Source organism: Corvus brachyrhynchos, unplaced genomic scaffold (genome assembly GCF_000691975.1).
Source record: "Corvus brachyrhynchos isolate BGI_N302 unplaced genomic scaffold, ASM69197v1 scaffold17, whole genome shotgun sequence".
In the NCBI taxonomy this organism is placed as follows: domain Eukaryota; kingdom Metazoa; phylum Chordata; class Aves; order Passeriformes; family Corvidae; genus Corvus; species Corvus brachyrhynchos.
In genome coordinates this window covers 14,651,598-14,672,600 of record NW_008240046.1, presented here as the reverse complement: position 1 = coordinate 14,672,600, position 21,003 = coordinate 14,651,598, and the positions used below count along the sequence as shown (strand labels likewise).

Genomic DNA, 21,003 nt, shown 5'->3' with positions numbered 1-21,003 from the left:
TGTTTATGCTTTCTCTACAGCAACAGAAAATGGCAGAAAGTCACACAGCCTCACTGTAGATTCAGAATAAAAGTGTCAAAATTGGGAGAAAGGAGCAGAGGAAATAATTTTGAAAAGCACAACAATCTAGATAACAATCATAGTAAAGTCAGGCAACTGTGAACCCCAGTTTCAGATGTTAGAATAGCTGAAAGCAACTATTGTTGCTTCAATAATAAAGGCACTTCCATATACAGAATCTTGATGCCTAATGGCAATTATTAGGATGGTAGATGGAGGAAGAGAAAGAGCAAAAAGTTATCGGTGCTTCAGTTCTCTGCCCTTTAACAAGCCAGTGGTTCTTCAGTGTGTCGATTATCCGAATGGCGTTGCAGGGACATATTTCAACACAACAGGGTAGTCTCCACAAGAAGAAAAGTAATCAGAAACTGATTTGACTCAGTGTACCAAATCCTTCCCTCATGTTACTTCAAACCACTCATATTTTCAGAACAACCTGATACACTAGAAATGCATGTTCCCTCTGTGAAGTGAACAAGGTCTACCTGCAGAAAGAATTTTCAAAGGCTTATCTCAAAAATAATGAAGTACAAACCTCATACCAAAGGAGTACAGTTTTGTTTTACCAGGAGAGAATTTTAAATTACTTCCTCTTCCTGGATGAAAATAGATAAACAAATTTCAGTCTGCATAAGCTGAGGGGTGGGGAGGAAGGCGAAACAGTTGATTAGTTTATAAATGGTGTAATGAAGGTAGTACGACTTTTCTAAACTCAGACAAGAATCCTGTTAAACACTTCGCACTAACTAGGAACTAAATACTTCTGAACTCGTATTTTTACCTGCTAAATTAAAAGCAAAGGTCTAACCATTATATACCTGAAAACAACGGGAAAGGTGCAAACACCTTAGCAAAACTAACTTTTCAGATACTAAATGTAAATTACAGTGCTTTGATTTGGGATGGACTGAACTCATGCTTACATGTGAGCACGCACCTTATTGTCAGCTGAAACAGCGACATTATGAAGTGTTATATTTTACTGGAAGTTTACCCAAGTGCTGTTATTCTGTGTGAGAAACAATCAATCCAAGTACTGACAGAAACTGATAATGCTTTGCAATATATCAAAACCCCTTTGGTTTTATTTACAAAACCTAAACAATGACAAGAAAAGCCAATGCAGTCAACAAAGCATCACACTTATTACAGGATATTGAATATACGGAACAAACCGTAAAGAAGGCTCTAGATACTTCCCATGACAAGGAAAGAAAGTCTTATTTTAGGTATTAGCCCATATTTTTTTAAGTATTGAAAATATATATGCCCTTTATTCATTTATATATTTATATATTTAAAAAATATCTCTACTTTGTCTCTACAAGCATACATGTAAATGTAAATATATACAATTTTGTATGTGTAAATATGTAAATGCATATACATATGTGTCTTATCAATTTTATTATATATTCATGTACATCTTAATTTTGAATCATCTGGGTATTAACAGTCTTTTGCTTATTACTGCTCCTTAAGTTACTGATATTGTTTCCTAATTTTAAAACTAGTTTAACCTAATCACTTGTGAATGGCAGTGGCTGGAGAATTTGAGAACAGAATAATTTTTCCTTAATGAGCGATCTACTCACAATGAACACAGAACACAGCCAAAAGCAGTACATTAGATAAAATGAAATATATGAAGTGCAGTTTATTAATGATTGATCAAAATTTATTTCAAATCATTGACCTGTATCAGGATATTGTTCTGAACAGTAATTATTTAATACAATATTCAGCCCAAGATTGAAAAATACTGGCATGTTTGTAACTACTGCCATATAGGAAATAACCCATAAAATAAACTGTGACCATAAATAATGTGAACATATAAAAAACTTGCCATTTTCCATATTTGTACACATGAAAGATTCTAATAGATTTATTGTAAAAATTATGCTGCATAAAGTGTACACATCATGTGGGGAAATATATTGAAGCTATTTACAGAAATCAGAGTTCGATTTAGGTTACTGTGATTTTCCAAGGAAAATGTCTTCATTTAAATATATATATGAATAGCAGATTGCAAAACTGAATAATTTAGTCAAGAAATAATATCAACAGACAATTTCAGAGCTTTCAAAATGTGCTATATTATCAGCTGGCTGATGACTCTTCATGGACTCCATCCACAAAACAGCTTTGTTTTGGAACTTAAATAATTTGTTAAAATAAAATTTTTTTTTATAAAATGACTCTTTATTATATACATATCATGAATAGACCTTTTATCATACAAAATACTTTGAAGAAAACAACCATATTTCAATAATTTTCCAGACAGTAGCAAGGAGATTTACAAATGGGAAAAATAGATGTGTAAAATATTTTGCTTCTCTCTTGAACTTTTCTTGCAAAATTCTAAACAGAAACTTCCTTAAAGTCCTGAAATTCTAAAGTTTCAGATCTAAAAAAGGTTTGAATGAAAATAAGCAAATTCTCACCTTTAACATTTTCCAGAAATCTGAAAACAATATAAACTCCTTGAAAAGTATTGCATACTCAGTCTTTACATTTACATCTTCAATTTGTGCTTACAAAAGAAAAAAAGGGACGGTAACTATTCTAAAGTGTGATAAAGAAGGAAAAACCCTATGCACTTGACTGAAAAATGAATAATAAGAGCAAGAAAACATTCCTTCCTAGCCCTTTGCCACATGTGGGCATGCTCAGGGATTTTAGCTGGAGTTGACAAGTCACCATTTACTTTTTCTGTCTCATTTCAAGGCGGCACTTGAGACAGACAGACTTTTTTATTTCCTCAAGGTAGGGCAGACCAGGCTTCAAACAGCTACCCTTGTCAAATGTTAAGCTTGCCAACCCTTGCCTGGCAGCTATAATGTTATGATGGAATCCTAAAATAAATGTTTCATCTTTCTGTATTTATTTAAAACTAGTACTAATTTTAATGTTAATTCAATTTTCAGAGGCTGTCTTAATAGTAAGCAAACTTATTTCATGTTTCTTCCTAAAGTTATTCTTAATGATTTGGTTTGGATCCTTACTCATTTAGAACTAGCAAGTGCAAGTTACATTTGACAGACTGGTTTTAGGTTTCTGTATTCATTGTTGATCAATTCCCTCCATTATGAATTTTTTTCCATCTCTTTCTGCAAACATTTCCAGTGTGTTTTCAACAGTCAGAACCATGGCTGAGCTGTTCATCCTCTATGGCTTGTGACTGGTCACTTTAGTTGCAGGGATTTGATCTCATTTCAGAATGACTGAAACCTTTGAAAAAGGAGACAAATGGAAAGAGAATAATTACAAAAAAAAAAAAAAAGACTAAAGAAAAGGGAGTAATACTAATAAAAAAATCAAACACTCATGTTTACATAGGAATATTTTGCTTTAAGATCATTGTTGTTTATATAGGCAACACAAAGATCACTGGCACCATAGGGTCACAGAAAGCGCAGTTAAGATGCTGGACAAGTATAATTTTATATTTTTCCTACTCTCATACTTTCCCCTAGGCCCTGTGAGAAACTAGGCTAAGTGGACTAGTGAAATTAGACTAAGTGGAGTTGTGCTTTCAAATTACAAATATTTTGATGTTGCGTTTCTACCACTACCCATTCCCAACTCTTTGTGTGAGGCAACACCTATGAGATATCTAAGTATTCCTGCATAGAAAGTAATAAGTGAACACAGTAAAACTGAAAAACTGTTAAAAATGGATAATTAACACCATTCAGCAAATTTTTCTATGATTTAAAACAGTTTTATCTCCTTCTTTGAATTCAAATTATTGAAGTACAAATTAAATAAAGCCGTAATGTTGACAGGCTGATTGGAGATGAGAACTAGCCATGGAAGAAATGGAAATTATACCTCTTTCAAATTGTTAAAGATATTAATCTAATAAGCTAAAACCCAGAATTTTCATATTTCAAGGAGTTTTATCTTTTTTTTAAGAAAAAATGTTTGTTATTATCCTCTGGGTGGTATTTCTGTAACTTTTGTTTTGATATTAAGGTTATTAAACTTGCCTCTTCTATTCTCATTACCAGAATATTTTATGGGTAAATCCACTTAAGGAACCTATTGTGCTTTCTGATCAAAGTGGAAAATGAAGCCAGGTTATAATAAGCAATTTAATTTTTAATGAGCTGATTGAGACCCAAGGTCATAACGAAGGGCACAAACCAACCAAACAGAAAACCCCAACCAACAATAAAATTTCCAGCACAGAACACTAATGATAGCACACAACACATGACCTGGGCAAAATAATATTTGGCAGACTACATCTAAGAACTATCCCAGTTGTATTTTTTATTTTCTTTCAGAACTCTGACTAAGTCTAAGTAAGGTGTAGCATATTGAATAATACAGAAGCACATAAAAATGCATGAGACTTGTTTTCTGAAAAGAACTTAGCAAGGGTGTTTATTGAATGTAAATTTCCCAAGCTCAAGTTTAAATGCTACAGCTACAAGCTGAACATTTAACCCTCTAATATCTTTTATAGCACCTTAGAAGGTAGTTAACTGTTGTCTTGGAGTACAATTCTGCCAGAATGCTGCATGTAACTTCCACTGATGTTCTTGGGATTTGGCCTTTCAGTCTTCAGAAATAATAAATCATAGATAAGGAGAATCTTTACCCACACATGGTGTCCTTGCTTTCTTTGCAGCTTGTAGATTAAGTAATGAAATTCTATTATTTTTGAATACAGCCTTGTTTAAGATTTTGCTTGGCATATTTTTTGATTTTTACTGGTGGACTTTCTTACAGCTTTCTCTAGCAGTAGAAATATTTATGCAACTAAGCCCTCTAGTAAGCACTTTATGTCCAAGACACACATCATTTTACCCTGACAAAACTGCTCTATGTATTGCAAGTAATGTCCTTATGAAACACACTCTGTCTCATTAAAGGAATATAAAATTTAAAATTAAATTAGATATACCTTAACACCTAGCAGACTATAAGCAATAGAGAAGATGCTAATGAGTTCTGCAGGTTCTACAGGTAGTCCATGGATCAAGTCCAGCCCACAGGATGCTTTCATCTGCTTTACTAGCTTTTCTCTAGGGAAGAGAAGCAACTGTTTGAGCAGCTAATTGCTGCTGGCACAGCCAAGCACTTCATCATGGTACTGTCACTGCCTCTACTCTCCTAGTGGGAAGGTAGAGGAAAGAAGCAAAGAGGGGAGAAAAAACTGCCCCCATTGAAAGAGAAGGAGAAAAAGTACTACTGCAGAGTTCTAAAATAATTCTTTCTATATGGCAGTAGCATGAAACTGAGAAAGAGGCACAAGCCCGTGTTGGTATCACCTGGCAGAGCCATGAACTGCAACCTTCATAAAAGTCAAAGAGCCTAAAGGATGAAGTTCAGCTCCTGTGGCTGTTGCAGCGACAGTGACACTGCTTAGAAAGTTTACTCACTTCCTCAAAACAGTTTTTCTTAGTAAATTGTCCCTCCCTTCCTTTCTCTCCATTACTAAAAGCATACACCAACTCAGTTCAACCAAGAGCTGGACAGTAGAATAAATGTAAGAATTGGCTGTTTGGTAAAGTATTTCTGAAAAAGTATCTAATCCTTCTTCAGGTTAAGTCCTAAGTGATTACAAGGCTTACTATGGACCACAGAACACAATTTGAGAGCCACTAACTTATGTGGTCATATATCAGTTATTTAAATACAGACTAATACAAAAAACATTAAAATGAATGTTTCTATATTATATTACCCATTTCAGGTGTGTTGTAGAAGTGAAATCTCACTTGTTAACTACACAGGAGCAAGGCATGGCCTTATCTCTCCTGGTAATAAGAACAGCTTGTCATAACAAGTGTATACTCTGAAATTCATCAAAGGATGTTCTGCTATTTTTTGCCTGGTGTTTTCCCTCACATTTTCTTTAAAAAAACTTCCTGGTCAGTGCCTCTGAGATTTTGTCTACATAATTTATTACTTCTGATAAAAATGAGGAAGAAGAAGAGGAGAAGAAAAAAATAAGGAGGAGAAGAAGAAGGAAAAAAAAGAGGAAGAGAAAAGGCAAGAAGAGGGAAGAGAGATTGATTCTCAGTGAGGATGTTTCATTTGCAAGAAAGAATCTAAAAGAATGAGGAGGGGGAATGGAAATGATAAAGAATATAGGGAGTCAGTTAAGAGAAGAATGAGAACTCAGTGTCTGGAGATAGTACCAAGTTAACCTAAGTGTTTGATTTCTTGTTTCAATAGAAAGGCTGTTGTAAAAAAGGTGATAGGATATAATTTTAAATATGGTGTACATATACATATTATCCATTACTTGCACAGTGCAAGTTTCTTTCCTGTATTTTATCTATATATTATTACCATAGTGTGTTACTCTACTGCACTTGGAAGGGACATCATCAGTAACTCACCAGCAAGAGAGTAACAGGATTTGAAGGCTGCTTCGATCGTCTTCTGAAGGTGCACAGATATGGACACATTGCTTCACACCTTTTTGGGGAAAATGATAGAGACCTGATAACACCGATATAAAACATAAATGCATTTGTACTTGCCAAACTGATGTTAGGAAAGCTTTACAATAGCTTTCCACTTGCTTTAAAAAAAACTGTAAGAAAATAATTATTAATCACTTAGTTTTGAACTGTTTAATATATCATTTAACATATATGGATGATACATATTTTTATTTAAGCTGTGCCATATATACACTGATTATCTTGTTTGATTGTTTCATTCTGAATAAAAATTACATTTTGCTTTATTTTTGTGGACTTCAAAAGATGAACTTTTTTTTTTGTTTAGATAGTTGTGGTAAAAAAACCAGACTATTTCCTCAATCTAAAACTATAAAAACGAATACACTGCTTGGTGTTATTTTCCCCTTCAATTCCTCTAACTTATCCTGAGCTCTTGTCAATTTTCAGAAACTATACCTCTGTCTTCAAGTGTTCTTGTGGATTTTGGATTGTCAGCTGAAAGCACAAACAAAAATCCAGCAGTTGCAGGTAATAGGATTTGATAGTAGCATAAATTGCATATAGGACATATGCCCAAGACCGCATTGGTCATGATGGAAGTAGGTGTCCATTAACAGAGAATGTAGTGACAAAATGGTAAAAACACACTTTAAATTAACATAAAAACAACATAACTCCTGAAAGCACTCTGGAATAACATTGAATCTAGAGAAATCAATACCATTTACTAGAGAAAAGAAGCTCAAAACCCAATCTGTATTTGTCAATATCAACTTACTCAATGCAGTTTCTGTACCTGTAGTATATATTTCTTGCTTAGGTAAGAGAATGACAGAACACGTATCTTTGCACCTGTTACAGAATGTAACCTCAACAAACTTAATACCATACTTTGGCAGCAGAAGTTTAGAGTAAAAATATCCTTAGTCACAGTTCTGAGAATGACAGAAATTTGTCATAGACTGAAATTTGTAGTTTCCTGTGCTCAAAATGCCAAGACGGCTTGTCAAATTTTTCAATCAAAAGTGTTCTTTCTTTTACAAAGTCTTGACATTGAACCAGCACACTCAGTGACTTTGTACAATACAGGTCTGGAAAAGACATGGTGGCAAATTACATTTGAAAAAGCAACACAGACACCACAAGTTCTCACATTATCTGAAAGCAGGAGGCAATTTCACAGCAATTCAAAGACACCAGCAATATCTATTACAAATAATCACTATGCAAACTGTGATAATTATTGCGGCATTTCTCTTCTTCAATGTTAGGAAAATACCTAAAATGATGTACTCAATTTCTGTTTTGTGCAATCTGTCTTCCGAAAATTTGCACGTAAAGTTATTAAGAGAGTAGCACTACACACATGATCCTTTTCAAATAGTATCAGTTCAAATTACTGTCTTTGCTTGCTGACTATTGACATAACTAAACATTTTGACAATGTGAATTATAGGGGACTCTTGAAGCTTTTGCAGACCCATGAATGCCCTACAAATTTTATTTCTGACATACCTAAGTCTCAGTAATAAGATGGTGGTAAGATAGGTAGAAAATGGAAAGATATCTTTAATATCATAAATAGTTTCCATACTTTTTTCCACCTCCTCTCTGGTGTGCAGTTGGAAGCACTTTGTGCCACTGGCAGAGCTATATTTATTCCGTTTCTTACTGATGCAAGTTGTTCAGTCTGCAGGCACGTATGGCTGATTTCATCATTAGGGAGCTTCTTTTTGCTGATGACTGTGAATTGGTAGCTCACTCAATCAATAACATTCAATTTACTATTGATGACTTTCCTTGGGCACGCTATCCCTTTACTTTTTCTGTGAAGGTAAGACAACGGACGCACCAAACCAACCAACACAGTGACACAAGCACATGCTCTCGCATGTTTGCACTTAGCAACATTTTCTCAAGCCTATGGCATGCTTTTCCAGTTTGACATCATTCAGATAGAGACACATTGTGAAAATGCTGTCACATTGCATAAATCCTAATTTGAAATATTAGAATATTAACCGTATAGCTTCAGTGCCAGCCCCCAGACATGCACTGAGCACTTACTCTCAGAACACTGCAGTGTGCTCATGAGACATAGTTCATTCTCCCTATAGGGGAAATTCAGTTGCATAGGCAATGCTTCTACTATACTTAGAAAACTGAATGACTACATCCTCCAAACAGCACAATCCTTAAATAACAGCAAATATTCAAACTCATGTCCTGATTCCAAAAACTTGGCTATAACAGTGATTAGACAATATGGCCCAATTCACAGATAGTTATGATTATCTTTTGATGCCTTCTTCCAAGATAGTCAAGGAACACTGCACTATCCGTTGCAACATGATACACGTATACTATGCAAATCTGAGCACAAGGCAGTTTACAGAGTAGCAGATTCAGTATTTGTGTCTAATTCTGATTAACTTATGATGTCTTTCTAAAGTTTCATAATTATATTTTGCACCACAATGCCACAGCCTTCCGTGTTCCTCAAATGGAGCGCTTTTCTGTGCTCACTGGGCTGACCAGAGCAAGAGAAGATATTGGAGGGCTTTCAGCTAGTCTTGTCTAAAGACCAGTAGTCCTTCCAAAGGAAAACAGCTGCATAGAAGTTTGGACTGTCCTCCTCTCTTTGGCTACAATATATTTCCTGTGACATCAATGTGACTTACAGACTGAGTAGTGGTGTTTCTTTTGGAACAGCTGGGATAGCCCAAGGGCTCCTAGTGACCATCAACCAAATGCCCAATCATGTGTGAAAGAAGCTTCAAGTCATACAAAACACAACAAAACGTTCAGTACTTTTCTTGCAGATTTTCTCTTTCCACAGATCAACCCCTAAGTAATAAACCTTTCTGCTAAAGACAACAGAGCTAATGAGCTTTGCTATACTGTAAGTCCATCAGCTAGGCATAACTTCCTCCTGGTATTAGTGGCTACAAAGCAAGAAGGACCACTATAATCTTTTAAAAGGTTAAAGATTCCATTTCCTCTGGATTAACCTGGCTAAAATCCACACACATTCTTCTGAGGCACGTGACAAAACTTCTATAGTCTCAATGAATGAAGTCACTGTTTTCTGATTCAACCACTGATACCTCCTGACAAATCATTTTTATTCAAGTTTATTTCCTAACTATTTTCTGAGTGATACAAGAATATTGATGCTTAATGGCACTCCTTTTTTTTTTTTTTTTTTTTAACTTCCCTTTTATTGTATGAATTTTTGCATCAACTTAGTGACTGACTGAAAACCTAAATTTTTCTTTCAAGGAATCAAAGTTTGTGTGTCAGTACTATTAATTATAATTTGACCCATTTTTTTGAGTGGAATTAGGCCACTTAAGAAAGCACTATTCCTTTATATGGAAATTTCAGGTGCCTGAAAATTCCTGAACACAAAGACACAAGCACACTGAGATTCTGAACATTACTATTGCTACATTTAGTATTGTCTATCTCACCCATGCCTATTTATTCAGACTTTCAGATCCAATACTTGCTGCATATTTCTTAAGAGTCATCATATTGTCTTTGAATACTGTTTTGCAGTACTGTTTTACACTACATTCAATACAATACAATAAGCACAGAATTTATATCTTTTACAGTTTTCAGATGTAAGAGACTGGAGTTTGCTCTTCACAAATAGTCAATGCAAGCAGCTGAGGAGCGTGTAAGGAGCAGGGCTTCACTCTGCAGAACTGAAACATTATTCATGCAAAACCATGCAGGAAACCAACAGAAAATCCAGAAACAGAATTCTTAGCTGTTAGTTTCATATCAGGAACAAAGCCATTCCATCCCAAAAGTTAGGGTTTTTGTCCCCTTTAGCTTTATTGAAGACAGCTTCCTTGCATTGGAACATGCAATACCCACTTCTTTCTGGAGGACTCTCAGCCAGATTCTCTGAGGATTTTTGAAATTTAATTTAAACTAATGACTGACTAAATCTCTGTGAAGCTCTCTTTTTAGAGGGTAAGAAGGTGTATGTGAGTAAAGAAAATTCAGGTTCAATAAGTAGTGTTTGGGAATGTTCTACTGCTGCCTACAGACATTCAGAGAAAAATGTCTTTCCGATTCTTTGATGTTTTCCAGCAAGGAAAAAAGGAAATTAAATTGTCAGTGCAAGGGAGTTTTCAAGCAGAGACTTGACACTTAGGGGAAAAAAAAGCCAGCATACCAATCCCACCACATTAAAAGAAAGCATTAAAAAAATCCTATTAAAACAGAAAACTAGAATCTAATAAAGTCTTTCTTATAATCTGCAGAGTGATGACATCAGAAAGCAGACAAACAGTGAAAGAAACATGGTCCTTCACATTGCTTTGCAAACATCTAAACTGAACAGGAAATCAGTCAATAAATATTTGACTCAAAAGTTATTTGCTTCTACACATATATAGTAAGTGCTTCATCTTGATAACCTTTTGAATCTAAGCATGATTGTATATTTTTTCTATATTTTTTTCTTCCAATGTTACTGTATAAACCCTTCAATGTTCTGTATGGGCTCCAAAATTTAAACCATAAAAATGTCTTTTTTCATTTTTCCTTCTGCTTTAATCAAATACTTTAAAAGAATATTTTTTCTTTTAGTCCTTAAGAAAAAAAACAATGATTCACCAAAAACAGAATTGAAAAAATACAGTATTATTTAAATGTTAATAAAAAATGTTTTCCTAATGACTTCACATGCAGATCTGTAGCTCCACCTACAGGAGGAGTAAAAAGCAGAGAAGTAAGTACTGGTTTTATATCAACATTTTTTCTCCTTAATACGTGATAGATTGTGTAATGTTCCTGTTCTGTGAAAAAAGAAAGAAATACTCTGAAAAACATAAATTTCAGTTGGAAGATAAAGAACTTTTTCCCAGAAATTCTGAGTATGATTTCTAAATTATTAAATGTTCTTGAGGTTCTAAATGTTCTTAATGACTCGATTCTTTGATATTTTTGTAACTGCTGCAAAATTGGATCTAAAATTTTATTTAAAAGTAAATTAAAAAGGTTTTAGTCAATAGCACTTTATCTATTGATTTTGATTTTTTTGTATGACTTTGCCCTTTAGCCACTTTTAAAATGGAAAATGTAGTATGTTAAATATATACACTTGTTTTGACATAAAGATAAATTATCTTATTTCTGTAATCTATCTCAGCCTTGGACAGACACAGGGAAATTCCTGGGAGGCAGACACTGGGTCTTTGAGGCAACATGCAACGTTCTGAGAGTCAGAACACAAATAACCTTGATATGAGAAACAGTAATGGTCTCTGCCAATTTGTTAAATTGCATCTCTTTTCAACTCACATAACTTCATTGGCCTGGGTTAAGCTTGAAGTGGCTCTTCCCTCAAATTCTCATTTCTTTAGCACACTCAGGCAGCTAGTGACAGCTTTGTCTCTTTATAAAAAACACAGAGCTGGGTATCAATATATAGATTTAATATGAACCTCTTTTTTTAGTATCTTGGAGGTGTTAAAATGTATTTTGAATTGGTAAATAGACAGGATCAATCAACATGTGACAGGTTTTGAAAGGATTCACACTTCTGTATAATCTTCTTGAAAAAAACAAAAGGAAGAGTAAAGAAAAAAAGCATATGAGATAAGAGGAAAAGCAGTTAGTTGAAAGATCAGTGTGTAGGACAATGACCAACTACTACTGAATGTAGTAGCTTGAAACTGATTATCTAATTTAAATCAGGTAACGATTTAAAAAAAATAAGTGAGATTGTTTCATTGTACTCTGCATGCTCATTGACAATAGTACATAGTTTTCAGTATTTGTTTTTTAATATATTTAAGAATTAGCTTAACAATGTGCAATACAGTACTCAGCACTGCAATTCTCCCATTGTCTCAGAGCACATCTAAGCTTTTCAATTTTAATTTTTTGTTCCTCTTGTTCATGACAGATTTTTTCAGACTTCAACACAGTGGAAAGGTGGAAAGGACAGAAGGGGATAAAAATCAATTAACTTACTGAAATAAAATAATCAACTTAGTACCAAGCAGCAAGGGATTTCTTATACAGCTATGGCATTACCAGTACCCGAGTGAGGAACCTCTAAGCTACCTGTTGCTACTCTGCCAAAACAGTGATTGTATTAAAGATGTATCCCAGATGCTTCACGCTCCATGGATGCAAAGCAGTCATATGGAACAGCGTAGAGCAACCAGGACAGACACATGAACTGAGATCTCTCAGAGTTTACATGTAAATTCCTGATCTGATAATAGCACTAGCTGTAGAAAAACTACAGCCATTGTAATTAGTCCTAAATCTGAACCAGCTCTTTTATTTCCATTACGACCATGATTTCTTTATAATATTTCTCATTGCACTGTATATAGGAATTACCACAGAGCCTGATCTGTAGAACAATGCAAATCAACAGAAGTACCAGGATACCAAAACCTTTGACTACTTGATCTCAACAACTGGTATAAACATTCATAGGGGAAAAGTCTAACAGTGTTGTGGGTGTCATGCACATGACACTTCTGCAATTTCAATATTACATGTTTGTCTGGTGGCTTTTGCAGTGACACTGGAAAATGTAATTTGGATTTAGAGACCTGAAATATTTGTTTCCATGTTAACACACTTTTATCCAATATGACTGTTTCCAGTGGCAATACAATAGCATTGGATCCAGCCAAAAGCTTAGGTACATCTTAATTAATTTTCTGCAGTCATTTGAAGTTCTTTGCAAGAAGAAAAAAAATCTAAGAATTGCAAGAAATATAAATATACACATACATAAACATTTCTAGATATGTGAAAATATAAACATATATTTTAAAAGACCTTAAATATGCCTCATAGAAATATCTTACTATACGAGTACAATCATTCCAGCAGAAAAATGCTAGTATATAGCTAGAACATCTAATTTGTATAAACAAGTTTTGAATGACAAAAGGCAGTACAATTAATTTGTGCACAAATAATATAAATAAATACTGCCATTTTCTTGCACTTTTCTGTGAACACAGGAAATTATTACCTTGGTCTAAAATTATACATTTGAAGCAATTTACTAATTCAATTTAGTATATTCTATTTTATACTTTATGTTCCTAGATTTTAAAGAATATATCAGGTCCCAACAGTTTTTGAGGTCCAAAAGGCATAATCATTAAGCATAATATCAACTATATTGATATTTTCTAAAACTAATTACTAGCAGAATTTCCGCTTTCCTCTAAACTGTACTAAAATGTTCTTTAAGCCCTATTTTTCTGTGTATCAAGCACTGTCCTACAGATGGAGAACAGCTCAATGAAAAAATACATGCACAGGACTATGAAGAGAATGATGAAGAGGAGATGAAACAGAAATTATGTCTATCCCACAAGTAAGGATAAGACATGATATTACTGACTTACGAATGTCATTCCCTTCAAACAGACTTCCCTTTGCCATTGAAATAGCAAATATCACACAAGGTTTTTATGCTACAGGCAGATTATATTCTTTTTTCCAAAAAAGCTCTAAAGTGTCAGTCCACATGATCTATGGACAAATGTGGAAGGATGAGATTTGCACATGATCTCTTAAGGTATGTCACAAATTTTAACATAATGATTCTATATTGAAAATACTACTTTCCTAACGCAACTACAGATTAATTTACCACAATATTACTCTTCTTTCTATAGAAAATCCCAAAGTGGAGCTGAATTAACAAAGTGAGTGGAATTTGAAACAAAAATTCATCTGATGTCTCCTGGAAAAGTCTTATTAAGAAGGATGTTTGCCAGCCAGATAGCTCTCCCTCCCTCAATCTAAGGTAAGTCTAGAAAGTTATTGAATTTTTGTTAAGAATACTTAAGTACTATAAATCAATGAATAAATATACTGATCCATACGTTATAAGCCATAAATATACTATTTTCCTCCGTCATTGACAGATACAATCTTTCTTTTGTATAATTCAATCCTTCTTCTGTAGAAAGGAGCATAATTTCTGGCAGGTTAAAATGTAAGATGTAAATTAGGAGGACTCCACAGCAGACCATGAAAAAACATATAACTAAAGACATAATTCTTGAAAGTGTAAATAAAGGACAAAGGAAAGTTAAGAAAGGACTGGAGGTATGGCTGGATTTTAAAATACAATACGGCAAAAAAACAAGTAAAGACTTTATTTTGTCACTTTTCTCCAGAGGATGGAATAAGTAATGTACAAATCTTCTGAACATTAGAAGGAAGAAAATACTGGAACAAACAGATAAATTGTACCTCATTAGGCCTAGGTACAGTTATTCACGAATTCTGCTGGAGCCTTGGAGTCATCTGGCTGAACTGTGAGCTCTAATACAGCAGTTAAGAGAAAATGAAAAAGGCTGCAGGGTAGCAAATCTACTTATCCTAGGCTAGCTATGACCCCAAAACCATGAATAACAGCAGTCAAAAATGATTGCTTTTTTAAAAGGGTATGATATAGGAAAATATTAAAAACCAATTACTAATTTCTGCCTAATTTATACACTGAAAGTGCAACAGGAATATCTTCTACTAAGGAGGGATAAAATATATATTTTAACATTATATAATGTAAAAATTAAATAAAAATATAATCATAATTTTTTGTTTTCAAAAGTTTTCGACAGTAAAACCTGGGACTGCTCATGAGAGAAGAGGAAGAGTTTTGTCATTGATTAAGCCATGGTTAATTGGAAAGAGACAAAGCACAGAAATTTAGCTATCCTGATGGGAGTAAGAAAGAAATACAAATGAGGCAAAGCAAACCATGATTTTACACGTGGCTATTGGGCATCCTTGGCTGTTCATTAGTGAGAGTGAGGTATCAGCAGAATAAATAACATCCTTTATGGGGAACTTACTTTGCAACTACCCAGTATATTTCTTGCTGATAGAAAATGAGAGTGAAAAAAAATCTTATGGGGATGATCTGATCTAATACTGTATATTTTACTTTCACATTATTCAAAGGGAAATTATAATTGTCTAATACAAGTCCTTGCTCTAAAATTTAAAAATGTAATAACTACCTCTCAGTTTAAAACTTTAAAATATCTATAAAATAATTTAGTATCCATTCTAATGCAATGTTAGAATATTTAGTACCTATTTTAATTTAATATTAGACTATATGGACATAACTGTGACCAGTTTTATACATGTGTAAGGTTTAGAATCTTCTAAAATCTTGAAAAAATAGTTAAGGGAACATTAGAAGGTGAAAAGGGAGCATGAGGAGAAAACAGTAGTGTTAGGTACATCAGTAAAAGAAAAGTGTCTTACACGCAAATTTGTTGCTAAATAATGTGAGTTAGCATGTTGTTCCACAAACTTGACTCATACAGACTTATTTTAAAACAATTAAAATTGTATATTTAAAAATCACATGGAACAGAGATTCAAGGACAGAAAGAATCAGACGTATCATAGGCCCTTGTATTTGCCTCAGACTTAGATTTAAATGTTTTATTTAGTTAAAGCATAGTCTACATCTAATTAAAAGACAGATCCATTGTTTCTTTGAGTACCTGAAGGGGTGCAGAATTTATCATTGTTTCTCGGAGTTTGTTCTATAGTTGATCTCATAATGAAAAATACATACTATGTTAACACTTTAAGGAGTTTTAGTGGCAATCTTCAGAAAGGCTATGAAGTATTTCCCGACTGGAAAGAAAATCAGACATATTCTCCAGTTTCCAAGCACTTAGGGCTCTTTTCTATGAATTTTATACTTTTTGGCTTCATTTTATTCTGTGGGCATAAAGAGGTGATACAATATTCTTTTATCATTTTTATCTATACTATACATATGAACAATTTAATCTCTATTCTCCTAACAACTACTTACTTCTACATATAACAAATAGAGCAAAATCCTTTTAAATGCAATGTGGTGTTGTGTGTGATAGTGACTTACCTGTTTTATGACCTTTTAATTATTTTGAGAATAAATATTTTCAAGACTACAATCCCAATTTTGAAAGTATTGCTTATGTATCTAATTTCTAAGCATACAACTACTGAGGCAGATGTACAAAAGCACTTACTTTTATCAGACAAACTTTAACATTCTCAAAGAAAGAATTCACATTTGTTTGACAAGACTTTATCTTCCAAAAACCTTCTGCTTTGAATTCTAGCAGTAGTGCTCTGTACTCAAAGCTTTTGAACTGTTATGTATAGAAACCCACCTCACCATTCTATTAACTTCTCTTTTACAACACGGATCACGTTGCTTGGGCTTCCTCTTTTTTTGTTTTTTTTTTAAGCTTTAATATTACATTTTCTGTTTCCAGGAGTTTCTGGAGTATTCCAAGATTCCCCTAAAATGAATACCGTATATGTCTACTTCTGAATTCAGTTCATCTGAATCAGCTGCTTTCAAATATTCATCATAAAAATACTGCTTAATGCTTTCCTTAGAAACTAATTGCTTGGAAAATACTTCACCATCATTATGAAGTACAAGTGCACTCTCCTACATCTTTCCAGAAACAGAAATGAAATAGATATTGAACACTTTCTTTTTTTCTGTCACTACTAGCAATTCAGATTTCTTAAAATTTTAATGGTGTCATTTATATATATATAAGGAGATACGCTTTTTCGTCTTGCCTAATATAATGCAATATATATATTATGTCCTTAGCTAAGCCAGAGATTGTTCCTTGGTCTCACTTCCATTGTACTTCACAGCTTCTAGTTCATATGAAATTATATTTTCCTGCCTACATATTACACTGTGACATTACATACGTTTTTTTTTCTACTGGTGTCCTTGTATTGTCATCCAACAAAGTTGGGGTTTTAGAAGTTGCTTTTCTCAATCATGGTACAGTGGCCATTTGGCAGGCTACTAAGCTTCCTCTTCTTTATTTTCCCTTTCAGTCACAACCTCATATCAAACTTACACATTAATCTCCAAAGAACATAATTCAGAACATGTTTAACTTCGAGAAATTAACCTCTTTCAGAAATCAGTTCTCCACATCAATGTTAAGGACCTTCCACTCTTTACCAACAGAAAGTAGAAGCAACTTAAAAGCACTGGTCCAATGGTAACTGTACACTCTCATGACAATGATTCATTCATCTTCATCTAGCCCAATAAAGTCCAAAGATATGAAATGAGTGCATATAGGGTATCTAGTTATACATCTCCTAAATTTATTTCCCAAATAGCAATTCCATTTTCCTTAAGGATGAAAGAAGAGAATTTTTTAAAAAATTAAAGAAATAATATCTTTTAGATTTAGAAGATAAATATTCTAACCATCTTTTTCCCCCCCACAGCTATAAACAAGCTGTCTATATATCAAATTTCAGTTAAAGAAAATGAGCATGTGCAGAAATATTTGAAGACTAGGCAGCCCATGACCAAGGAAGGCATTACTAGAATTTCAAAAAGAAAGGGGTTTTGAATATCCCTATTAAAATGCTACAGAATGTAGTTCTTCTATGTGGCAATCTAGTAACATCATTATATATATGGGTCCTGTGTATATATATAATTCTTCAAACGGTTCATTTTAGCAGCTATTTGTCTGCGCACACTAGGGCAATACAGACCACATGTCTGAAAAATGTATTTGTTTCAGAACCAACAGTGCTGAATACAAAAAAAGTGTGTGGTTTCATCCCTTTATATGAAGCCAATAGATGCAATAATTTCAGAAAACTAACCAAAATAAACTAAAATGAAAATTATAACATCTACTTGAAAAGTGGTAGAAACCCAAACATTTTCTTTTCTATTTATAAATGTCAAATATCTATCATTGTATCAAAATTCCAGCTGTGAAATGTATTACTTCAGACAAGTAATTTTAATATTTAAGTTCTCTTTCAGACACCTCTGTTATAGATGAGCTTTCATCTTTAAATTTTGCTTGTTAACATAAGTCCTCACTATTACAGTGACAGATAGTTTCCATTGCAACTTCTTGATTTCGTAAATTCATAATCCTTTGAAGCCTTGGTGATGACTTTTTTAAGACAGGTTTTTTTTCTAAAGTGGGTGTAGTTTTGTAAGGCACTCAGTAGGGACATTGCAATTCCAGTATGAGTTGTAGAAGAGGTTCCAAAACTATGTAAGAGCAGACAGACTGGACCAAATCAAACACATCTCTTACTCAACGGCCCTCCTTGTCAAAAAGCTGTTGGCCATGTAAGGTGAAGTCTAAGCTTAGACAAGCATATCCTGGTTATTTGCTTGAAAACTCAACATCTGGCACTACATGGGTAAAAACAGAGCTTGGGTCAAAGGCGTCAGCATTCATATTATATATATATATATTTTTGAATATATATATTTAAATTGTAACATGTCTTTCACTTTTGATTATTTCCTTATTCCAGAGAATTAGAAAGGTTTTCTTCATGTTTTCTTAGATGTTTCCATCAATTAATCTTCTGAGGCGCCCTGCTTAACAGGGTGTATATTTATATATATAGGGTGTGACCCCTTATATGTCTTTGTCAATGTCACAGACAGTAGGATTGAGGGCACCCTCAGCAAGTTTGCTGACAACACCAAGCTGTGTGGTGCAGCCGACACACTGCGGGGAAGGTCTGCACTAGGGGGACCTGGACAGGCTCGAGATGTGGAACTTTGCAAACCTCATGAAGTTCAACAAGGCCAAGTGCAAGATTGTGAACGTGGGTGTGGGCAATCCCAAGTATGAATACAGGCTGGGCAGGGAATGGATTGAGAGCAGCCCTGAGGAGAAGGACTTGGGGGTGTGGGTGGACAAGAAGATTGACATGACCCAGCAAATGTTCACTTGCAGCTTAGAAAGCCAAAGGTGTCCTGGGTTGCATCAAAAGCAGCATGGCAGGGTGAGGGAAGGGATTCTGCCCCTCTGCTCTGCTCTCATGGACCCCACCTGGAATGCTGCATCCAGCTCTCTGGGACCACAACATAAGAAAGACATGGACCTGTTAGAGTGAGTCCAGAGGAGGCCACCAAGATGATTAGAGCAATGGAGCACCTCTCCTACGAGGACAGGCTGAGAGAGTTGAGTTTTGTTCAGCCTGGAGTAGAAAAGGTTCCAGGAAGACCTTATAGCAGCCTTCCAGTATCTGAAGAGGGCCTGCAAGGGAGAGTGATAAGGACTTTTTACAAGGGCATATAGTTTTAGGACAAGAGGGAATGGCTTTAAACAGAAAGAGGGCAGGTTTAGATTAGACTTTAGGAAGAAATTTTTTACTGTGAGGATGGTGAGGAACTGGAACAGTTTATGCATAGAAGTTGTAGCTGCATGGTTCCTGAAAGTGTTCAAGAGCAGGTTGGATGGGGCTTTGAGCAGCCTGGTCTAGTGGAAAGTGTCCCTGCCCATGGCAGGGGCAGGGATGGAACTAAATGGTCTTTAAGGTCCATTCCAACCCAAACCACTCCATGATTCTATGATACCTCTATGATACCTCAAACAGGATCAGCAGAACATTTATAATCCAATGCACATCAGTTTCAACTTCAGGACTTCAGACATGTTTTGCAGCAGTAGGCTGCCCATCAACATGCTCATAAACTCAGCAGTTTGGAAGAATTTTGGTTCCAAAAAACCAGCTCAGACCTGGAGAGCACTATCCTCTGAGCAATTGCCAGAGGATTGTGACAATTATAATATTTTGTTGCAGTGAATGGTACACAAGCATCCTCAAAATATATAAAAAAGTACTCTTTTCAGCTTCCTTTGGGACATACACAAAAATTTACTGGTGCACCTGACACAAATAAGAAGCTCTTCCTGGCTGGTGAAGGACTCTGGTGACACATGGGGCCATACAAGAATGTTTTAAAGTTACAATAATAAAAATGGCCCATGTGATATCCCTATCTTTTATAGAATAGAATCATAGAATGTATCAAGTTAGAAGGGACCTATCAGGATCATCAAGTCCACCTCCCTGCTCCTAGCACAATTACCTAAAACTAAACCATATGACTTACAAGTGTCATCAAGCTGCTCCTTGAACTCTGGGATGGTTGGTGCTATGACCACTTCCCGGGAAAGCTTGTTCCAGTGATGACCACGGTCTCAGCAAAAAACCTCTTCCTAATGTCCAGCCTGAACTTCCCCTGACAGAACTTCATTCCATTTGCTTGTGTCCTATTGCTTGTCAACAGAGAGAGATCAGCACCTGCTTCTCTCCACTGCGCCCCTTTAGGAAGTTGTAGACTGTGATGAGGTCAGAAGTTGAAGGTCTTCATAGTCACCCAAACAGAAACAGGCAATTCCCACTACCAAACGCAGCTCCTCTTTTTTATCTAGAAGCCATTGACCTGACCTGTGGCTATATTTTTCCTTAGAAATCATTTTCCCCTAACCAAACAGGGAAAGCAAAAAGTTGTCAGACCCTGAACTCATTATACAAATGTATTCATATCACCTCAACTTGAAGGTTTAATTTACAGGGAAGCAAATCATCTTCCAACAAAGCAGCTTTTTCTTAAAAGGCTACATACTTTTTTCCTTTTATCCAGTTGTTATGATGTTCT

At 34.8% G+C, this 21,003-nt stretch overlaps 1 long non-coding RNA gene across 1 annotated transcript in view; it reads right to left on the bottom strand.

Annotated features, from left to right (window-relative positions):
- Positions 1-1,692: 1,692 nt before the first annotated feature.
- LOC108449169 overlaps positions 1,693-21,003 on the bottom strand; it is a 22,583-nt gene continuing 3,272 nt past the window's right edge. The window contains exons 2-3 of the long non-coding RNA XR_001865304.1: positions 6,429-6,507; positions 1,693-3,300 (exon numbers count right to left, since the gene is read on the bottom strand). This is a non-coding gene — a long non-coding RNA (uncharacterized LOC108449169). The remainder of the gene's footprint in view (positions 3,301-6,428; positions 6,508-21,003) is intronic.